Source organism: Carlito syrichta, unplaced genomic scaffold (genome assembly GCF_000164805.1).
Source record: "Carlito syrichta isolate Samal-C Ts95f unplaced genomic scaffold, Tarsius_syrichta-2.0.1 Scaffold308151, whole genome shotgun sequence".
Lineage (NCBI taxonomy): Eukaryota > Metazoa > Chordata > Mammalia > Primates > Tarsiidae > Carlito > Carlito syrichta.
The window spans coordinates 645,956-669,098 of NW_007252247.1; positions in this window are offsets into that span (position 1 = coordinate 645,956).

The following is a 23,143-nucleotide window of genomic DNA, read 5'->3' on the forward strand; positions in this document are numbered from 1 at the left end:
GCCCCCGCTCCTGCCGATCCCCAGAGATGCCGGGGCGCGCGGGTTCTCTGATGGGACAGACTTTCTGAAAGGGGGGGGGGGGAAAAAAAGGACCTACATCAGGAAATTAAAAAAAAAAAAAAAAAAATAGTTTCTGCACCTTTTCAAAACCCACGTTGCGCTCTCCGAGGTCTTTTTCATTTTAAGCAAATCAGGGGGCACTTGTCCTCGCAGCGGCGAGGCAGATGGACCCATAAATCACAGGCGCCGTCGACGGCCTGCAGGGCGCTCTGCACAGCTGTCACTTTTTTGTCTCTTTGGTTTTAGCTGACACGGTTTGAGGGCCACTGTGAACCAATCTGGACTGTTTTTTTTTTTTGCAGTCATATCCATCCACAGGACCAGTGGCCATCAGCCCGCTGCGGCCAGCGATCGGGTGGCCCCGGCCCCCCCACCACCCCCCCCGCCCCGCGCGCTCCGGCGCGACCCGGCTCCTAGGTGAGGCTGGGGGGGCGGACCTCGGTGGCCCGGATTTTTTTTTTTTTTTTCCGCCTGCAGCTCCAGCTGTGATGTTCCGAGCAGCCTGGGCTCGCGTTATTGAAGTTGCATCACGCGAGATACCGAGCAAAGCAGGTAACAGGCGGGGCGCGCCCGAGCCGGGAAGACCCGCGGCCCCGGGTTCCTGTGGTTTTCTAAGCGCGCCCAGGCGCACGGCTGAAGCGCGGAGTTTCCCCCCTCGCTGCTTATTTTGCAAAGTAAACAAGGCGATGTTATGTGCATAACCTTGGCGGGGCTCGCGAAAGGTCAGCGCGCCCCGGCTCATTTCCCCGGCTGCCTTTTGGGGGCGCTCGGAGGCCGGGTTTTTCCTCGGGTGTTGGGGAAACCGGCCGGGCTCGCCTAACAAAGGCTCAAGCTGCAAAGGCTGCAAAACAAAAACACTGATTCCCTCTGAGCTGGAGTGCGGAAGTGGGCTTCGGGGTCTCAGACATCAGCCCCCCCTTCCCCCCCCCCCCCCGAGGCGCTCCCTGGGGAGAGGGATGGGGCCCGGCTGGGGCCTGGGTGCCCGGGCGCATTCCGCAGACATCTCTTGGAGAGGGAGATGCCCCCCGGGCCGGCTCCTGCGACGGTTGTCCCAGGCGGGGTGGCCGTGAACGTGCCGGCGACGGGAAGCCAGGTTAAAATGAAAACTTTCTCTCAGAAGTGCATTTTCTTCCAAAGTGGCGTGTCTCTTCGGACATCTGTGAAGGGACTTTCCGTAAGGCAAAGATAAGTACACCCACGTACTCCAGTTTGAACTCAAGAAAGAACTGGGCAAGAGAAAAAAAAAAAAAATTTATATGTGAGGAGAGGGAGCTCACAGATACACAATTTAAAAAAAAAAAAAAAAAATTGGCTGCTTAAAATCCCCAGTTAGGTCAGGTTAAATTTATTATATATTTTTTTATAGCTGAACTCTATGGTTTTGACTTGAGGTGACAGCTGAAATGCACCAGAAACCTTTGGAATTTCAGTACTATATATTACTATGAGGAAGAAAATCAAGTTCTACCATTAGAAGGACTTGCCTTAAGTGTTCAGGAGAAAGAAAATGTTAATTTTTTCCCTGCATTTTTTTTTAAAGTACAGAGTGAGATGAGCACTCTGGGCAGAAAAGCTAGCTAAGCATAATATGAACGTAGCTGAGAAGCATCCGTCCTTGCTCTGCATTCAACATTTTCAGATTGCTGTAATGCGGCAGGGAATGGTCGGTCATATTTTTACGTGAAAACACCTACTTTGGGTAACGTACATCATCGTTGTCCTGCTGAAGGATATTTTCTGGGCAGTTCTCTGAGCCAGGTGTATTTTGGTTATGAGCATTATTGACCAGGACAGAGCATGAATCTTTTTATGTCAGGTTGCCAAGGACTGTCTAAAGTTCATTTCCAAGTGAAATGCAAGGGAGCGGGAGAAAAATTTCTCCATTTTGAGAGGAGTCCATTCATACAATTCCTCTTTTAGTTTTCCTATTCAAATGACCTCCGACTTAAGGAAAAAAAAAAAATAGACCAAATGTGGAATCCACTCTGGAAACAGTATCTGTGTCCAGTAGCAAATGCCTCGTGTTCTGTTAGGTGTCCACAGTGGAGTTTGTGACCCACTCTACCTTCCCAGCAATCCCGATAAAAGGCATCCCTTAAAGTATCCTGTTTATCCATCAGCAAATGTCCAGAATTACCTCTGACTGGGCCTGGTGCTGTGCGGTGCTCTCTGCTGTCTTATCACCGTTGTGATGACATTGAAGTATGCAATGTCTCTGCAGTCACTCTGCAGGTCAGAGGTGCCCTGCTCTGTACCATTTCTGGAGTGCTGCCTTCTGAGGTTGCTGCCAGCATCTCGCCAGACTAGCTGTGTGGTAGCAGGCACATCAGTGAGTGCTATCTGGGCATCAAAGGATAAAAGGTAACGCAAAACAAAAAACACAATAACAAACAAAAAAAAACTCCATGGAGGTCCTGATACTCCGGTCAAACTTCCCGGTGCTCCCTAATTTCTATTCCATTGGAAATCTGGCAGAAGTGGCCAGTTATCAAAATCCAGAGGTAGGATCTTAAAGGTGTCCAGAGCTGCAAATGTATGTCTATAAATGCAAGAAATTAATTTCCTATTTCTGGGAAAGGCATGATAACAGGTTCTGTATTTATTTACTCTGAGTGCATTTGGCACAAACAATTGAAGGAAAGGAGAGAATGCTTCGAATTCTGCCCTAACTGCAGCGCTTTCCAGCTGTGTTCCCAGCAGACTGGGGTGTATTCGATGGCAATTAAGGAAACCACTCTTTGTTTTTTGCATGAAGTAGTTCTCAAATCATCCAAACTGTTAAAAAATAAGCAGAACACCTTTGCAAATCAGGGCCATTTGTTGTTCTGGTCTGGCCTCCGCCCTTACATCTGCATTCTAGAAGCTAAATGACTGGCATTGTCAGCTCAAGATGAGATTGTGTTTTTCACTATGACCTGAAAACACTCCCTGATTATATCCTTGGAGGATAAGTCCTCCCTCTGGCTGCGCTATTGTTTTATTTCTATTTTTCACTTGACTCTAACCCCTAGTGCAAAAGAACCAGGGCAACCAGAGAGTCACTGGGCTTGCTTTTTCTTGCATTTGTCATCCTGAGGATAGAATTCATACTTGCTCTTTTAACCAAACAGTTTAGAGCTTCAGCAGGGCTGGAGAGACTCTTCTCAAATAGGAGTCTCTTTATCCATAACACCACTTTTAGATATTCCGCTAAATTTTGCAGCTCCCTTCTTTAGATCGCTTATATTTTAATTTTGTATACTTTAATTTTATTTCCTGTGCTAAATTTTGCAACAGGAAAAAAATACATATTCCAATGTCTACACTTCTGTCTGTCAAGACGTAAGACTTAAAGAGGGACAGATTTTTTCTATTTTAGCTCTTCAAAGGAACAAAAAGAAAAAAACACAACATGGATACGATATTTCTTCAAGCTTTCTTTTAATGTCACTTAAATCACTCATCATTTATTAAGTGTAAATCCTGCAGTGTGCATCCAAGAGTAGTACCCAGAAATGGTGGGGGGGGGGTGGAATTTGCAAATAAGTGTTATCCAGGATGAAAGTTTAAGGCTGATCACAGCACAGTGGCCAGATGACGTGGACATGTTGCAGGTGACACACATACAGGTAACCAGTGAACTTGAACACTCTGTCCCTTTTCGGGAAGCCCACAGCCTGGCTCAGCCAATGCTATGGGTGGCTAGTAGTGGCCTTTTTAATTCTATTCACACTACATCCTTTATTTCTTTTAAAACAGCACGGCCAGCTGTGGCCAGTAATTGCGTGTCTTTGTTCTAGGGGCTTTCTAAAGAGCACATCAACGGGGTAAACATGTATTTGCAGAGTGTTTTTCATCTAGCCGAAACAAGTGAGTCGCACCATCAGACAAGCCCTCTCGGTCTGCAAACAGTGCTCCTTGTCCAGGAAGTTAGAATGCCTGTAATTGCAGAGAGGACTGACCAGAGCACAGAGCCAGCCCTTCTCTCCCCAGCATTTGAATATCTTAAGTAGAGAGTTTGCTGTGAGCAAAATAAAAACATGTCATGTGCCCAGGTGACATTTTGTAGCAAACAAGGAAATCACAATCCAGGAAGTGTTGTATTTTATGCCAACAACAACCTGACAGTTTTCTCTGTAAAGAAAACATGACACTTTTCCAAATATCAGAGGAGGCGTCCACTGCTCAAGGGATTCCTGTCCTGTCACTGAACGGGAAGGTCGCAGGCTGGCTTCATGATTTCTGTGGTTTCTCAATGTGGTGGTGGAGGGCTTGCACGCTAAATGCTGTAGGCTAAGGGAAATCTTTCCCTTTATCTCAGAAAACAGTGACAGGAGGAAAAAGGTTCTGCGTTGACAGCAGTAACCTCTAGGTTTAAAGACGCTGCCCTAAGCGACGAGAAGTAAAATCGCCCATGTTAATGTGTTGCCAAGATTGTCCCAAATATGCCAGGGGTAGGGAGTACAAAACACACTCCTCCCCACCCGGGTTCTACTGTGGACCGTGGCAGAAGGCATCCGTTATTATGTACGAAAAAAAATCATGTTTCAATAACAGCCTCAGACCTCACGCCTCTCTGCCTCTACTCTGCACTGGAGATGATCAAATGCCCTCTCTAGATGCTGTGTCCTCCAGGTGGGGAACTAGCCCACACCGGCCACACACCGGCGTCCAAGGGAACTTGCTTTTGGGAAACCTTCTCTGTAGAACCGCTTTGAGGTGTCTTAAAGCGCTCGCGGTCATTGCCATTTCCCAAAAGTGCACACGAGGAGAGATCCTCTGTAGGCACCTGTAGGCGGTGCGCGCCTCCGGACTGGGCAGGTGTGTCTGTTATAGCGCGAGCCCGCCGGTGTCCTGGGAGGATGAGAACAGGGGAGGCGACGCTAATAAGAAAGGAGACTGACAATGAAGACACAGTTTGCTTCCCTTTCACAGTGAGGAGACTCGACTTTGAACCCTGATAAATGTTGATGCCCTGTTTTTATCTGGTCTCAGCTGTGCTGCCAAAATAGAAAAAAAAAAAAAAAAGTCTTTCAACCATTGCTTTTAAGAGTGGGGTTTAATTAGTAGAAAGGCAAAATGTCCCTTGCCGTGTCAACACATAATTTTCTTTGAGCTAAAGTAAAACAGGCTGCAGCCTACAACGAGGAAGAAAAATAAAATCTAATAAAAAAAACCCAAAAAACCCAGGCTTGAAAGCGGAGGGCAGAACTGAAGCCCATTTACTCTCTGCACACCCCCAATGCACCCCTGCCTGGTCTCCCCAGCCCTCTGCAGGCCCCCCTGCACCTTAGACTAGAGGCGATATACTTCCTGTTGCCCCTTTTATAAGCAATAAGAATTTAATAACTGAGGGCAACTCTATAGCAATATTTATATGGGTCAAGTGGCTTAAAAGTATGCAATAAATGTAAAGTTATGAACCACATTGCCCCTTTTTAAATAATGCAATGAGCACGGAGATATCATGTTTCATATTCTGGAAAAAGGTGTTTCGGGCTAAGCTCTTGGCATACAGCAGACATGAAAAGTTATACTGAGCCCATAACAAAGTCACTGGCTGCTTAATATGGTGTGTTATGTGAAGCTCATCGTCCTAATCTCAGCCCACAGCAACGGGGTCCCAGATGGTATCAACAAAACCTTAGCTTTCTCATTAGCGATCCGCAAATTCTCCTGGTGTCTGCTAGTTTCAAATCAAGGCAAGTGCCTCCACTCCAAGTGTGAAGCCCAGTAGGATAATAGAAATAATGTTGCCTAATCAGTGGCGAACACTTGAGATCCCATGTTCATCACGGGCTGGAGAGAATTTGGTGAATTTGCCATTCAGCAGTTTTCACGAGTTCCGGGAGCCCCAGAACCCAGGGGGCCCAATGGCAGGAGGCAAAAGCCGAAGATGCACACAGCCCCTGCCACAGGGCCCGGACGGCCACGATTTGCTCCGCAACCCTCCTGGGCCATCACGGGAGGGTGGCTTCTTCGTCGTTCGGAAGCTTGTGGCAAGTTCGATTTCCTGAGTTTCTCTGGGCAAGTCTGGGCGGAGCGAGGGGCCCGGGGCCGGGTTCTGCGGCAGGTTTAGGCACCAGTTGCACCGATGACTTCTGGGGTGGCCAGCTTTGCGCAGAGCTGGAATTGTGTCTGAGGCAGCTGGTCGGGATGGCCCGTCTCAAGTCGCAAGAGGAACCCCAAAGACTTCAGACGGGCAGGTGCAGGCCCGCTCCAGAAACTGGACATCACTTGTCCTCTTGTCATTTCGTGGGATCTGAGCCTTCTTCCTCGCTCAGTGCCCGTCCTTGGGTTTACAGTGCCAGCCGTGGGTCTTCAGCAGCCCTGTCCACATCTGCCCACCTACACGAGTGGAAGCTGACCGACGCACGTCATACACGCCTCAGCACGAGACCGTCCGGGGCAGAGGCCCAGGGGCCCTGGCTTGGAGATGCACCCACTTAGCCAGAAATGGGTTTGGGTCTCATCTTTCCAGGTCCCCCTTTACAGCTGTTGCGCTTCGCCTGGCCCAGACCTGTGCTGTGCCTGAGGCCTGTCCTCCACACCTGTGTCTAGACGACAGCGTCTGCCCGTGCACTGAGGCCTCAGCTGATTCCGCTTCTCCTCTCCAGCCTGAGGACCATGGTGTCTGCAATGCAGAGACTTTTTCTTTTAGTCAAAGAGAAGGAAAAGCAAAACCAAACAAAACCAAACACGGCCAGGCTTCACCGGGACAGGGTTTGAAAACGGGCATCATTCCTCGGCCTGTGTGTCTGCAGCATGGGTCATCTTCTTCACAGTCGACATAAGGTTGATCCAGCCAGGGATTAGACACTTGGTACATTATTGATGAAACAGCATTAATTCTCAGCTGGCCTCCCTCTGATATTCAGGCCCCAGTTAGTTCCCTGGCCTCTGTACTAAGGGAAAGAGTGCTCCTCTGAGAGGCGGTCTGAGCCTGGCATAATTAGGAAGGTGTCCATGCGGACAAAAAAGTCACATGTTCAATTCCACGCCCACCATACACGCTGCTTTGTTATTCCTGATTCCTCGATTGCTGAGGCCAGTGTTTCCCTCATGCCAATAGACTGCCTCTGTTCCTGTGCATATCATAGAGGCTTTTTTTTTTTTTTTTTGAGTTGGAGTCTCACTCTGTCGCCCAGACTGGAGTGCAATGGCCGCTCCCGGCCACCGCAGCCTCGACCTGCTGGGCTCCGGCCATCCTTCCGCCTCAGCCTTCCGAGTAGCCGGAATTACAGGCATGCGCTACCACGCCCGGCTGAGTTTTGGATTTATGGTAGAGATGAGGTCTCGCTGCCCAGGCAGGTCTCGAACCCGCGGGCTCAGGCCATCCACTCACCTCAGCCTCCCAAAGGCGCGGGATGACAGGTTGAGCCACCGAGCCCGGCTCATAGAGGCTTTTTTACTGCTCACTTCTCCGTGGAAGAAAGGAAGAGAGAGAGGGAAGGAATAACATACAAACTAAATTACATAAGGAATCTTAACAAACTGACTCCTTATCAAAGTTCACTTTTTTCAGGTAGCCTGGAATGATTTCTGTTTGTTCTGAGCTGTGTCCCAGACCATTATTTTCTTAACAAGAGTTTGCAACACGGCGTAAAAACCAAGTGTTTAATTAAAAAATAAAGTCCCACATTTTCTTTTAAAGCAGGACATGCTTTATTTGAACTCAACATGTTTCTTTAGGCAGAAATGCCCTAGGAGGTGTGCATAGATTTGAGGGATCAGAGCGTGCTGGAACTGGAAGATTATCGGTCTTTCGTGTAACTCACCCTCCCTTCCTATCATCTCTCTTGCTAATAAGATCGCCGAGCTTCTGAGAGCATCTGCCATGGTATCAAGACTATACTTCTGGAAATGCCTGTCCTTCAAAGAGAAAGGCCAGCCAAGGCCAGCTCATGCCCTGCCGTCCTGACCACGCTGTGAAGCCTTTTAGACCTCCCGTCTCTCTCTGTGTGTCCCCTCGCCTGTATGCTCTTCTGTGAGACATGTAACAAATGCCATCCCCACTTAACTGTGAGCTCCTTCAGGGCAGGGACCGAGGCACTTGGCAAATGTGTGTTAAGTGAATGACACATAAATCAGCAGAAGTGCAATTATTACACTATAGGCATGATGCTCGAGACATCAGGAAGGATGCTTTCAGCCTTGCTTAATTCTCATGAAAACCCTAAGAGCATATTTCCTCCATGTAGTGATTCGACTGCCATGCTTGGAAATCCCGTTTAATTCTGAAGGGCATCTCGGTGGAGGCGGCTGGAAATAGCAGAGGAAAAGTCTATGCTGCAGATGCAACTGAGATGGTGGAGACTTCTCCAGGAGGGAGGACCTGTGTTCTCAATGTCCACAGCTGACGTGGCCCAAGGGTATGACCAGGGCTAAAGGTGCCCTGGCTTGGGTTCCCTTCCAGCTGTGCTGTCCCCTGGCCATTGGAACCTGGGCAAATCGTGTCTTTCCTCAGAAGCTCAGTTTCCTCTGACGTAAGATGTGAACGACAGTGACTCCAACCTTAGGGGTTATTGAAAAGATGAGCTGGGCTGAGGAGTGCATAAGACTCAGTGCAAATCCTGTGCACTGGTAGCCCTTTATCAAATGCTGGTTCTCCATTCACTCATTTGGCACCAGGGTTGGCACACTTTGTCTGTAAATAGCCAGATGGTAAAGTTTCAGCTTTGCAGGCCATAAGGCCTCTGTGGCAACCACTCAACTGTGCCACTGTAGTGTGAAAGCAGTCACAGCTAATATGTAAATGAATGACTGCAGCTGGATTCCAATAAAACTTTATTTGCAAAACAGGCATAGAACCGGGTTTGTTCTACACGCTGTCATTTGCTGACTCCTGATTTAATGTATTATTATTATTATTATTATTATTATTATTATTATTATTATTATTTGAGCCGAGTCTCACTCTGTAGCCCAGACTGGAGTGCAGTGGCCACTCCCGGCCACCGCAGCCTCGACCTGCTGGGCTCCGGCGATCCTTCCGCCTCAGCCTTCCAAGTAGCTGGAATTATAGGCGCATGCTACCACGCCCGGCTGATTTTTTTGATTTATTGTAGAGATGAGGTTTCGCTGCCCAGGCGGGTCTCGAACCCGCGAGGTCAGGCAATCCACTCACCTCAGCCTCCCAAAGGTGTGGGATTACAGGCTGAGTCACCGAGCCTGGCGATTTAATGTATTATTACTACTATCACCACCCAACCTCCAAGATGGAAATCTGTACGCTTTCTTCCCGGTGGTCCTAGGTTATTCTCAGTTGGCATAAATTCTGCTGCCAGAGGGATTTCAATTGTCCCCAGAGGTCAAGGTCCCATTAATCTTAAAACGCTTTCATTTTGTGTTTAACTCAGTCCAGTTTAACAAGCACTATTGTCAAAAGAAAGGGTTTTGTCACTGCTAATGATATTGCTGGTGATACAGTAATGCTGCTACCATTTAAGGAGCTAGGCCAAGTTCTTCGCCTGCATGACCCCATTCAAGTTATTTTTGAATCCTCACTTGTCATGCACACAATGAAGAAAAAAGCCATGTTTGAACCAGGTGCAGTGGCTCATGCCTATAATCCCAGGACTTTTGGAGGCAGAGGTGAGAGGACTGCCTGAGTTCAGGGGTTCGAGACCAGCCTAAGGAACTTGGCAAGAACTCGTCTCTACAATAAGTCTCTACAATAAGTCAAAAAATTAGCCAGGTCTGGTGGCATGCACCTGGTGATTCCAGCTGCTTGGAAGGTTGAGATGGAAGGCTCACCTGAGCCCAGCAAGCAGAGGCTGCTGTGGACATGAGTGTGCGCCACTGCAGGCCAACCTGGGCGACAGAGTGAGACTCCAACTCGAAAAAAAAAATGCAGAGAACATGCGTTCTACCATCTGGCTCTCCTTCACTGCCACCATGAACTTCACCACTCGCTCCATCACTTTCTCCATCAACTACTGGTTCCTGGACTATATCCAGCCACCCAGCCTCCGGCCCACCAGCGGTGCAGCCATAGTCTATGCAGGGGCCAGTGACTCGGGCTCTTGGATCTGTGTGTCCTGCTCCACCAGTTTCCGGGGCAGCTGGGGTTCAAGAGGCCTGGCCAGAGGGATGACCGGGACTCTGGGGGACATCCAGAGCAAGAAAAAGGCCATGCAGGAGTTGAATGACCACCTGGCCTCCTATCTGGAGAGGTTGAGGAGTCTGGAGACCGCAAACTGGAGCTGGAGAGCAAAATCCGGGAACACTTAGAGAAGAAGGCACCCCAGGCCAGAGACTGGGGACATGACTTCAAGACCATCGAGGACCTGAGGGCTTAGATCTTTGCAACCTCTGTGGACAATGCCCGCATCGTTCTGCAGGTGGACAACGCCTGTCTTGCTGCTGATGGCTTTAGAGTCAAGTGTGAGACTGAGCTGGCCATGCTCCAGTCCGTGGAGAGTGACACCCATGGGTTCCGCGAAGCCATTGATGACACCCATGTCACCCGGCTGCAGCTGGAGACCGAGATCGAGGTGCTCAAGGAGGAGCTGGTCTTCCTGAAGAAGAACCATGAGGAGGAAGTAAAAGCCCTACAGGCCCAGATGGCCAGCTCTGGGTTGACCGTGGAGGCAGATGCCCCCAAATCTCAGGACCTCAGTAAGATCATGGCGGGCATCCGGGCCCAGTACGATGAGCTGGCTCAGAGGAACCGAGAGGATCCAGACAAGTACTGGTTTCAGTAGATCGAAGAGAGCAACACAGTGGTCACCACGCAGTTCTCTGGATCGGAGCTGCCACGATGACACTCACAGAGCCGAAATGTACAGTGCGGTCCTTGGAGAATGAGTTGGACTTTGTGAGAAACCTGAAGACCAGCTTGGAGAACAGCCCTGGGGAAGTGGAGGCCCGTGACACCATCCAGATGGAGCAGCTCAGTGGCACCCTGCCGCGCCTGGAATTTGAGCCGGCACAGACCCGGAGAGGGCCAGCGCCAGGCCCAGGGGTATGAGGCCCTGCTGAACTTCAAGGTCAAGCTGGAGGCTGAGATCGCCACCTGCTGCTGCCTTCCAGAAGATGGAGAGGACTTCGGTCTCAGTGATGGCCTGGACAGCAGCAGCTCCTTGCAGACCATCCAAAGACCTGCAGGACAGTGGCTGGCATATTGGAGTCTGAGGCCAATGACACCAAAGTTAGGAGGTGTTGGGGCGACTGGAGCAGGGTGCCTTTGGGGAAAGCGGGAAGCCAATAAAAAGTTCAGAGGTCAAAAACAAATGTGCCATGCCTGGAGTAAGAATCATACGGCTGATAATTTTCAGGCCATTCTAGGAATAGAATCTGCCTAAGAGAACTACCATATATTTTAATGGTTTGTCTATAATACTCTTCGAGAGTAACCTGTGTGCCTTCAAAAATGGAACTGATAGGCACGAGGTGAGTCTTGCTTCTTCGAGTGAATTGAAGGGTGTTGCACAAATATTTTCCACAGAGTTTTTTTTCCTTGAGTTGGAGTCTCACTCTGTCGCCCAGAATGGAGTACAGTGGTCTCTCCCGGCCACCGCAGCCTCGACCTGCTGGACTCCGGCGATCCTTCCGCCTCAACCTTCCGAGTACCTGGAATTACAGGCACGTGCTACCATGCCCGGCTGATTTTTTGATTTATTGTAGCGACGAGGTCTCGCCAAGTTGCCCAGGCGGGTCTCGAACCCGCGGGCTCAGGCAATCCACTCACCTCAGCACTGAGGGAAAGGCTGATGGAGACGACGGAATGCAGAGGCACCCTAGCCCTGCCTCCAAAGCGCCCCTACATCACTCCCAGCGTCTCTACACAAGGAAAGGGTCTGCGTCCAGGGAGAGTTTCCCAGGTGTGGTAGACATGGGGTTCTCTTCCCAGAAGGGGCGAAGGGCGTGAGACCGAAGGAATGGCTTATGGAAAGCCATGGGAATTTGATTCAGAAGGTCACAGGTATGGGGGAGGCACGGCAGGGCAGGGGGAACTGGCCACCACTGAGTGGCTGGACCAAGCCAGTGCCATGGGGAAGGAGGGGTTCAGAGGACAGACCAGGAAAACAGCATGCTTCCAAGATGGCGCCCAACGCCTGCGTATTTCTTTGTAATCTCCATTGCTGCCCTCATTCAGTAATCATTTATGAAGTCAATTACTATGGGTTGGACATGGGCTTGTCCTGAAGGATACAAGATTGGAATATGGCCCCTGGCTTCCAGGGGTCCACAGCCTAGTGGGAAAGAAGGTTATGCAGTCACTTGTTCGGTCGACAACACATTTTTATTGAGCACCTACTATGTGCCAGGTGCTTGGTAGGTGCTGAGAATCCAGCCATAAGCCACAAGCAGGGTGCTGCTCTCTCAGTGCTTGCCCGCTGGTAGGAGGGTCCAGCCTTACCCAGAGGGTCATTGGTCTCCCAGTTCCCTCTGACACCTGCAACCTTTGGGCGCCACGCTTTGATTAAAGATGGTGCAGGCCTTTATCCTATAGAGATAGAAATAGCCGGGCTGGGTGGCTCAGCCTGTAATCCCGTGCCTTTGGGAGGCTGAGGTGAGTGGATTGCCTGAGCCCGCGGGTTCGAGACCCGCCTGGGCAACTTGGCAAGACCTCATCTCTACACTAAATCAAAAAATGAGCCGGGCGTGGTAGTGCACGCCAGTAGTTCCAGCTACTCGGAAGGCTGAGCGGAGGGATCGCCGGAGCCCAGCGGGTCGAGGCTGCGGTGGCCGGGAGCGGCCACTGCACTCCAGTCTGGGCGACAGAGTGAGACTCCAACTCAAAAAAAAAAAAAGAAAAGAAATCCTCACCCCCTGTGCTGGGACCTGGCAGCTGGATGGGTGTGCTCTCTCCCTACTGACCATCGCATGGCGCTACAGGGCTCCCATGAGGCTGACCTCGGTTGCCGCCTGTGTTCACTTGCCCATTGCTCTGGGATTCTGGAGAGCCCTTCATTTTCCCAAAGTTCCCCTTGCAAGGAAGCCTTGGTGTATAAAATACTTTTCAATGGGCGCATAATAATTGTACATATTTATGGGACGCACTATGATATGTCTATACGTGTATACAGTGAGTATTCATCAGGTCAGGATAATTAGTATATCTATCCCCCTCAAATGTTTACCGTTTCTTTGTGTTGGGAACATTCAAAATCCTCTCGTCTGGATATTTAAAGTGTACATACAATATTGTTAAGTGTAATCACCCTTCAGTGCTTGGAACCCTAGAACCTATTTCTCCTGCCGAGTTGTAATTTTGAATCCACTGATCACCCTCTTCCTATTCCCTTCTCTCCCCACCCAGGGTATAGGATCTTCCCTGAAAGTTTCACGGCAGAGGTGGAGGGGTGTCATGGCAAACACTGCAAGCTCCCTCTCCGAAACAGCCATTGCTATTCCTTCCTGGAGTGCCCCAGACACATCCCTATGTAGACAGTCTCCCAAGGGCCCTGGTGGAACTCGGGTGGAATTCACTTGGTTTCTCCAGTTTCCCTTGTAGAGGAACCACAGTCAGAAGGATCAAAATGACCCTCAACGAAGGGCGCCAAAGTCCAGGGTTTGGGTTTGATCCTGGTAGACCTCTCCCTTTGCCAAGGTTTGTTTCATGAAGGGACCCTCACTCAGCAAATGAGGCTTGAGCATCTTCTGTGCTCCAAGCCTCCCCCAGTCCCTCTCCTCTTCCTGCACCTGACCAGACATGGAAAGTGCCCCCCCTGCCTTTGCTGGCTCCGACTGGTGGCGTCTTTTGTGGAAGGGATGTGGCCCGCGTTCCCTGTCTGCTGGTGTGAGCATCCTGATTCACTGGGGTCTTCGGGGCTGAGGGTGGCTTCGTGGCTGCCCAGGCGCCAGGGGCTCACCACCTCGGTGCTGGGATGAGTTCCATCTTTGTACCTGTTGTGTCTTCAGTCCCAGGTGAGACAGTCACTTAATGAACCAGTGTGTACTGAACATCCATTTGTACCCGGAAATGGGTGTTCAGTGGGGGGTCGGATAAACTAGGTGCCAGCCTGGGGAAGCTGACCACAAGAAATCTGCCCTTGATGGATGGCCCCGGTACTGAGAGGCTCTGGGTGCAGATGATGTCGTTATTTGGGGGGTGATCGATGCTTTCTATGTGTGGTTGTCCAACCCTCACATCCAGGCCTGACTCCATGCAGCAGATGCTGGTGAAATTCTCTGTTTTCAGACATGGAAACTGAAGCAGAAGAAGCTTCAGCCCTCTGCCCGGGGTTCAAACCCAGCATCCTTCAGAACTCACCCCTGTAGCAACCACCATGCTGAACACTTTGCTGGAGTATCATAGGAATACTACCGACTTAGCTCAAAGTACCACCTCTGCTTCTGGGAATACTTAACTTCTCTGAAGGCAACGCGTTTTAGAGCTGCAGTGAGCCACCCCTGGAGAGCCACCCACTCCTCGGATTTTCAACTAGGGCCAGAAGTAGTGCAGGGTGGATGGGTGCGAGGATCTCCCTTCTGGGCTGGCTGCTATTGTGCAGGCGGTGAAGATGTGCTAACCGTTAAGGGTTCAGATGGTGCTGCCAGAGACAGTGTGGGCGGAGTTTCACCCATCTTATCTGCCCCCTCCTCCTTTAGCGTACAATCACCTGGAATACCCACCTGAGGGTTTCCTAGTGGACAGAGGGGTGGACAACACTTTTGTGGATACGTTGGTGGAGCTCAGCAGAGCCTTGGAGCACCAAGACGACCTACTTTTTCCTGAAGATCCCAGCCTTTTGTCAAGAGCAAGTAGAGCTGGCTTTGGCCAGGGAGTAAAACCTACTCTGAAAACCAGACACATGGACTTTGAAATGGTTCTCATCCTAATCACCGAAACAAACTTGAAATGTAAATGATCTCTGTGATTCTTCTGGTTATTATTGATGTGTTCCTTGTCTATAGATCTATTACTAGATTTTTTTTTGGTAGCACAATGATGGACAATAAAATTGGTTTATTTTCCCAAAAAGAAAAAGGTGTTGGTTTTTAGGCTGTGCTGAGATCCTGAGCTGTGCTCTGTCTCCTCTCACGGTGTCAGAGGGAGGCATGAAGGTTGCATCAGACCTGCTTTCCTTTCTTGTCTGCCATCACCAGCCAAGCAAACTTGTACGTGACATGTCACTGAACCAGGAATCTACCTGTGGCATGTTCTCTCTCTGGGCTTTGGTCATATCTCCTGAACCACAGAAAATTCCAGCTGTGTGAGAATAGGAGATTGGCCCAGAATATTCTTGGACAATTTCTCTAGCATGTGATTCCACAAAAAGATGCATGTACAATATCTTGGCAGAGTCTCTCTCCCCCTTAATTAAACCTCATGAACTCCTTCAACTTTTTCCTTTTAAAACTGTTGCTATCATTCTGACACAAAACAGACGTGAAAGAAAAATGGCATTCAGTCTTTTGTACAGAATTCCACTAATGCCAGAGAAAGTTGAGCGCCATTCTCGGAGGGAGCGCGTTGAGGATTTGTGCCTGGAAGAGATGGGGAGAGATGGATGACCAAGAGTTTAGTTGTCGATTTTGACAAAAGGGGGAAGCTACTGTCAGTGTGGCCGGTGGAATGAGAGCCTGCACTCACTGGAAGTTTTATTTTGGAGTATTGCATCCACCAGCAGAAGAATCCACTAGGGAATTTGAGACCCTGAGCGGAGGTGACCCTTGGCCATGTCTTTCTCAAAGAAAGAAAGACAGATGAGCTGGAAGATCCTGGGGAGGAGAGAGATGAACACCCATCCCCAGTGGAAGGGCGAGGGATGCCTTTGCTACTCAGATACCGAGAAGAAATCTGGGAAGAGTAAGAGTTACATAAATGGAAAAGGATGGAACGCAGAACTTGTTGATGGCTCACATTTGCCAATTTCTCAGCTTCTTAATTGTTTAAGAACAGTTTAACAGACTTGTACATGCATCCCAGAGCTTTCAAGATATCAAAGTCACGTTCTTACTGCCTAAGATATGGTCTTTAAAAAGGAACTTCTGACAGCTGAGCCTAAGAAGCATGGGTCTGCAGTGAGTTCCACACAGATACAGCCTTTGAGGCTGAAAACCTGAGCTGTGCCTTCGTGTTTTTTTTTTTTTTACTTTTTTTCATCAAGTCCAAAATGTGATCATTAGTAACACACTGCTGTGTCCCTAAATCTGTTCTACTTCAGAAGATTCCGTCCCAAATAATTTGGAACAAAACTTGTTCTACATTTGCTCTTTACGTGATTTCACAAATGTCATTTTTGTCCAAAGGAACCTGCAAAATACTGAAATAAGAGAAAGAAAGGTTGGGCTCGGTGGCTCTGCCTGTCATCCCAGCACTTTGGGAGGTCGAGGCAAGTGTACCACCTGAGCTCACGGGTTGGAGACCCACCTGGGCAACTTGGCGAGACCTTGTCTCTACAATAAACCAAAAATTAGCCGGGTGTAGTAGCACGTACCTGTAGTTCTGGCTACTTGGGAGGCTGAGGCAGAAGGATCACCAGAGCCCAGCAGGTCGAGGCTGCAGTGTCCGGGAGCGGCCACTGCACTCCAGTCTGGGTGACAGAGTGAGACTCCAACTCAAAAAACAAAGAGAGAAAGAAAAAAATCTCAATGTACAGGAATGTCTTTGGACTTGATTAACAACTACCTCCCAGAACTACCTCTCAGGGCTGACAGAGTATTGCTTGAGTCCAAGACCTAAGAACAGCCAACAAAGCCTTAGGAAAGGAGCTGTCTTAAGTCAGAAAGAATCGCTCTGACCCACTGTAAGGCTGCCAGGAGCTTCTGTCCATCCTTGTTCTCAGTGTAGACAGACCCTCAGCTGAAGATGATGGTGACGTCCTTAATCACAAGGAAAGGCCTCTGACCAAAGCTGTTGTGGGTGACCAGATGGGATTGTTCTGAGCCCACTGACCCTGGAATAGCTATGGAGGAGACAGAAAAGTTCCCACAAGCAAAAGGCATATTTTTGAGAATGTAAATCAGTTGGTTCTGTCAAGGGATCTTAGCAAGCATTTGTTGAAGGTGAAATGAAAAGGGAGGCCTGATACAATGTGACCTATGTGTCCCTGCATCTTCGGGCAGCAACACCACATCAAAGGTCTTTGAAGCTCATTGCTACCCAGAGCTGATAGCCAGAAAAAGAGCAACGGTGAGACAGCAGAGAGGCTCCAGTCTGCATTTTGTACAATCGGATGATCCGAGCTCAGTACCTGGAGCTCCCTCTGCGTCATAAGCTCAATCAGAGGCTTGGAGTTGGAGGAGCATCCTTGGAGAAGGAATGAGATCAGACTCGGGGTGACTTAAGGGCAGGTGGACCTCTTTCAGTCCCGACTTCCTTTTGCTTTTGGTGTTGAAGCCCTTGTACTCATGAGTGGTGTTTGGGCAAAACGTTTTGTGAAGGAGACAGAGCCCCATCATTGGTGCCACGATGTGGCAGCAACGGTCCCCAAATAAAAATGCACAGGCCCCTCCAGACGTGGGTCCCTAAATGCTTAGCTGTCATTCTCCACCTGCCTGCCGCAGTCTTAAAACTAACCTTTCTGTCACCTCTGCGTGTCTCCTCTCTTGTCCTATTATGCAGAACCAAGCTGAGTCATTGTTTCAAGCAGGGGTGACATGTTAATAGCTTAATAATAGTATAATCTCACAAATAATAATATGCTGTCACCCTGTCTGAAGCACAATGTTTACAGGAGACGTGGTAATGTATGATGACAGTAATTTGAATAAAAATGAATTTACTGCTCTTGTCTCATTTGCAGTAAATTTTCACATCTTTCATGCTCAACTGCTGCTCTATGACCCCACTCATCATTGTGTTCGCGGCAGTGGCTGGATTTAAAGTGAAAGGCGGGTGAACAACACAGAAGCCTGCAGTTAATAACCGATCTCCAGAAAGAAGTTCACACTGTAGCTTCTGGAAAAATCTGTCTTTGCTTGTTTACCAAGATGAGGCCGCTGGGCTGGGCTGCTTAATTAATACAAGCTGGAGATGCCATCGGAGAGCAGACAGAGACTGATATGACTGTGGATAGACAACGACAGAAAAGTTGTCATTGGAACATGTCAGGAATGGGGGTGTTACTTGGAAGGTAGAGGGACCCTTGGTGAGGGGTAGACTTGGCCACCAAGTCTACCAATTCAGGGAGAGGCCCTCCACCGATCAGATGGCTCCGTGCACCTTGGTCCTTGCTTTTCCCAGGGAATCTGAACTTCCCTAGCTGCCACGGCTTCACACACTCCCCCGCTCAGAATGCTGTCTCCGCCCCAAAAACCAGACAGTGTGTCCTGAGAGAGTGTGCATGAGCCTGTGATCACCCCAGGGTCTGTGCTCTTGGACACCATTTGCAAAGACGTGCCACAGGAGGTCCCTGGCCTGCTTGGGACAGCCACATACTCGGTGGCAAAAAAATTAATATGTGAATAATTGGTCTCCGATGAAGCTGTTAGTAAATTATATTGAGTGTGGAGAGAAGAAAGTTATGACATCTTGCTGACATGCTTGTGCTGGATGTAACTTGATGGAATGAGGACAACAAATTGGAATTTGCTGGGACTTCAACAGGGACAGGGAAAGGTTTCTAAAAATGTCCCAAGTTTTAGACATGCACAGGCTGGCAGAGATGAGACGCTGCTGATGCTGATGGGCCTGGGGACACGCTGGCTGGGCTGTGGACACCTGGGGATCACTGCTCTACTGCTCCCTGGAAAGGTAGAACAACAGGCACACCACACAAGGCACTCCAAGAGCAGGTTAATAATGGCAAGGGTTTATCCACACATGCACAAAGGACATCCAAGGTAAAGAAGAAGCATCAGGGTATGGAATGTGATGATAATTTGTCAGTTCTGAGATTACATTTTGACATAAGCACCTGTGTCGTATAAGACCTTTAGAATGTGCTAGCAGAAAACGCCAAGGACCCGTTTGTAAATATATGGGGGGAGAAAGTAAATTTCTTGCACTTATAGCTGGATGAACAGAGAGAAATTTATTAACAAATTAACCTCAAAGGAGCTTGGGAGTTTTTCAACAGCTGCCTAGACATACAATAAGGCCTGTCCCAGGGAATTCTGCAATGCTATGTAGCTTAGCCAGTATAGATTTTCCTCAGAAGGGTCTCAAAGAGTCTCACGGTCATTCCCCCACTGTTACTCCCCAAATCATGCCATTTCTTTGAGACCAGACAATGCAGTTGACAATCAGGTATACAGGAAATCATGTCTAGTACGAATATCACACTTTGTGCTGGCCTTATGCCCCCATGTAATAATGGTTACTGTGTTACTATGTTTGATGACAGGAAGTATCTGCAAAAAAAAAAGTCACTGTAGACGTCGCTAGACCAGTAGCATTAAAATCACATTTAGCATGAATGTCCACGACTCGGGCGTGTTAGTAGTTTCTAGTTCTTTATCTTCAATTATCGTCTACTAGAACATTTTATAGACATGATTGATGCTTCACCCTATAATAAATCAGCTGATCATAATTTAAGTAGCCACTTTTTAAGGCGAGAGAAAAGGTAAAATATTTGATTAAGAGTTATGTCTGTCTCCTTATTGCAGTAGGTGAGGCTTAGGTTCCCTTCTCATAACTTTGTTAACCTTATGATGCACTTTCATTTCATGTGCCAGGCCAGTGAGAGCTTTGCAAGCTTTTGAGAAGACTTTTGGGATGTCCCAGGTTGTTGGAGACCTGGAAGGCAGGGTAAGGCCATTCTTCCCCCTCCAGCCTAATTCCGCCTTCTTTGCTGCCAGACTAAGACCTCCATCCAAACGTCCCCACTGTTCCTTCAAGATGCACTGTGCTTTCTTTCCACCTCTCGTTTTCTTCCCTCCCCGACGCGTTTTCTCAGCCCTCGCCCGAGAATGTGAAATCCTCATGTTATGATGAGTAAGGTGAACTCTGGTTTTCAGAGTGAACCTTTGGTTTGACCCAGCACTAGAGACAGATGAGTCACCAGGGAGCAGAGTTTAATCATATGCTGCTGAGATGGGTAGGTCTGTTCACTGTAGGAGCTTCCTGGGAGGTTGTGGACAGACAGAAATCCGTTTGGGGACGTATGGGGTTTTTTGGGGGAGTGGAGAAGAGAGAGCTGCTGTCCTCTCAGAAACGGCCTCAATTTGAATTTTTTTCCCCTGTACTTCTTGGCTTTTTTAAAAAAATATAATAGCTCAATTCTATTACAAAAATAAAATGTATCTTGTTTTCTCATTATAAAGGTAAAACATATCTGTTATCTTTTTTTAAAGCACAGAAAGCATTGAAATCTAGGTAGCCAAATAAGTTTTTTTTTTTAAAGAAAAAAGTACAGCAAATAGGCAGAAGAAAAAAAAGATCACTGGCAGTTTCATCCACAGATGAATACTTTGCTATTTTTTTCTTTAATCTGTAAAAGCTAGATTTAAAAAAAAAAAATACAAACTTTCATGTACAGCATGAATTTAATACTTTTAAGACAAAGGATGTGTTTCTTTTCTTTCTTAACAATCATTAGAATTTTCTCACATCATAAACTTTTTATAAACATTGCTTTTAGTGGCCTCATATCATTCCACAGGGTAGATGCACTAACTTTATGAATCCATTCTCCCATGGTTGAACAGTTAGACTGATTCCAAACTTTTGCTTTTATTAATAATTCTGTGGTAAATAAATTTGGACATAAGCCTTTTTCTGAATTTCAGATTATTTCCATGAGGCAGTTTTTCCAAAAATGAATTATAGGGTCAATAACCTAAGTCTACAGATATACACGGCCAAAATCCTTTTGAAAAACAATGTACATATATATCTATATGTCTCACCAGCCTTACAAGAAAGAATATGACTTGATTTCCGTTTGCATCAGAAAGTTTCTTTTTACTCACCCTCTGCATCCTGGTGGTTAGGTATGTTTCTTTTTCATTGTCATGCCTTCTTGAGAGATTAGCTCATGGTTTATTTTTATCATCTAGATGTCAAATAACCACATTTTTCAAGATTTTTTTTTAACTTTTTATCCTAAATAATTCCAAGCACAGAACATTTGCCAGAATAGTACAAAGAACTCCCCCATATTCTTCCTCCAGTTATCCCATTTAAATTTCTCTTTGAAGAGGACCTTATGGCCAGAGAGTTCAGGGTCATGCCTATCTCAGATCTGTCAGTCTGGAACAGTTTCTTGTCTTTGACCTTCACAACCTTGACAATTTCCAAAGATCACAGGCGAGTCATTTTTGTAGAGTATTCTTCAATGCGTGGTTACTTCAATGTTTTGTAGACTTTATATTTTAGCCAGAATATCACAGTAGCAGTGCTGATTCTTGTCACAGTTAATGTGTGCCATTTCTGATGGTGATCCCCGGGGTGACTTGATTAAAGTGATGTCTGCTTGGTCTCTCCTCTGTAATGTTACCCTCCACCCGCCCTTGTCTCATGGATGAACGTGGTGAGAAGAGATATCTGGAACTCCGTAAGACATAATTCCTTAGCCCATGTTTTACCCACTAGGTTTAGCATCTATTGATGTGTCTTGCCCACGTTAATTACTACTATGATGCTTACCAAGTGGTAATTTTCTACCTTCATTACTTCTTCCACAGCTATCAGTGGTAGTCAACTGTGAGGAACAGTTTTCTTTTCTTCTTCTGTATTTATTTTCTTATTTATGTCAGTGTGTTCCTATGTTACTCCATAACTTATAATCCTATGTGTCTATTTTACTCTATAGGCTACACTCAATCAGTTATTATTACTATTTATTTTGCTGTTCAAATTGACCCAGATTTAATCCTTAAGAGCTCTCTATGTTGCTCCCTTGACTTTTAGATATGCCTTCTTCATTATTTAACCTCTTCTTTATTTACTGGCATTGATAGGTTTTCAGAATCACCTTGTTCTTTTCTCAACACAACCCTCCATTTCTCCAAGAGGGCCAGGTTTCTTTGAGCAGAAAATGCTATTTAGAAACCAAGATCTGGCCCTCAGTGTGCTCAACACTGGTGAGGTGCTGCTTCCCCCAACCCTCTCAGCAGATCTAACTAGGAAGCTTGAATATGTGCCTGTGGGTACATACAGTTACAGCTGTATTTGCATCTGTACTTACCCATGAGATCCAACCCCTTCCATTTCAATCAGTCTCAAGGTTTCCTCTAACTTCTTCCTTCTTACGACTGTTTCTTCCTTTTTAGACAGTGAAAAGCTGGCTCCCATCATCCTTCATGCATTTTCCCATTTGCTTAATCTTCTCCTCGGCGGCTAATTTCTTGACCCTGCTAGGCTGATGCCCCACTTGGACTCCCTCCTAGATTGGCAGCAGGTAGCACTGGTTGCCTTAAAACCAGTAAGAAGAGGCAGAAAGAAGACTGCAAAGGGAGGGAAGGTGAAAGAGAAGAAGGAGGCGACAGAGAGAAAAAGAAAGAAAGAGGTAAGGAAAGGAAGGAGGCGGAATGAAATGAATTTTAAATGCGCCAGCCAGGTGTATGCACCGTTGTTGTTGACTCAAATGTTAGCTGCTGTTTGCTCTGTAAGCTGCTTCAATGTCTTCTCAAATTCACTCTGCAAACATATCAGTAGCCATATCAAAGATGTTTGACACCAAGGTAGACATATCTTTAAGAGCATGTGGCTGAGAATGTATGAGTCTCTCCTCATGCTACAGGAAGTAGCAAACATAGTGGTGGAGAGTGTGTGCCTTGGAGCCCAGTCATCTAGTTTCAAACCCCTGAACTTCTGCTTACAAGCTGTGTGACTCTGAGACAGTTGCTTCACCTCTCTGTGCCACCATGTCTTCATTTGCCAAATGGGAATAATAATTGTGCCTGTCTTACTAGGTTATTAAATTAGTTGTTATAGATAAAACACTTAGAATAATACCTAGTGCACAGTAAGGACTTAATAGATGTTAGATGTAGATTATTTTTACTAATACTGGAAAATGCATGGATTATCACTCTGAGTCAACAGCAAACCAGGCTGTTGAACCAGCAACCCAGGACAAGAGCTCCAGAGAGATAGGGTTAAGGTTAGGTAAAATAGGCTTCCCTGTCTATGATGTCACCTTTCTCCTTACCCAGAGCTCTCCTCCCAACTCCTAGCTGTCCCCCTCTTCCACCACACAGCACTAAATTCCCATCTGGACCACCACCTCCAAATCCCATGCCACCTCTCCTCACCCCCCCC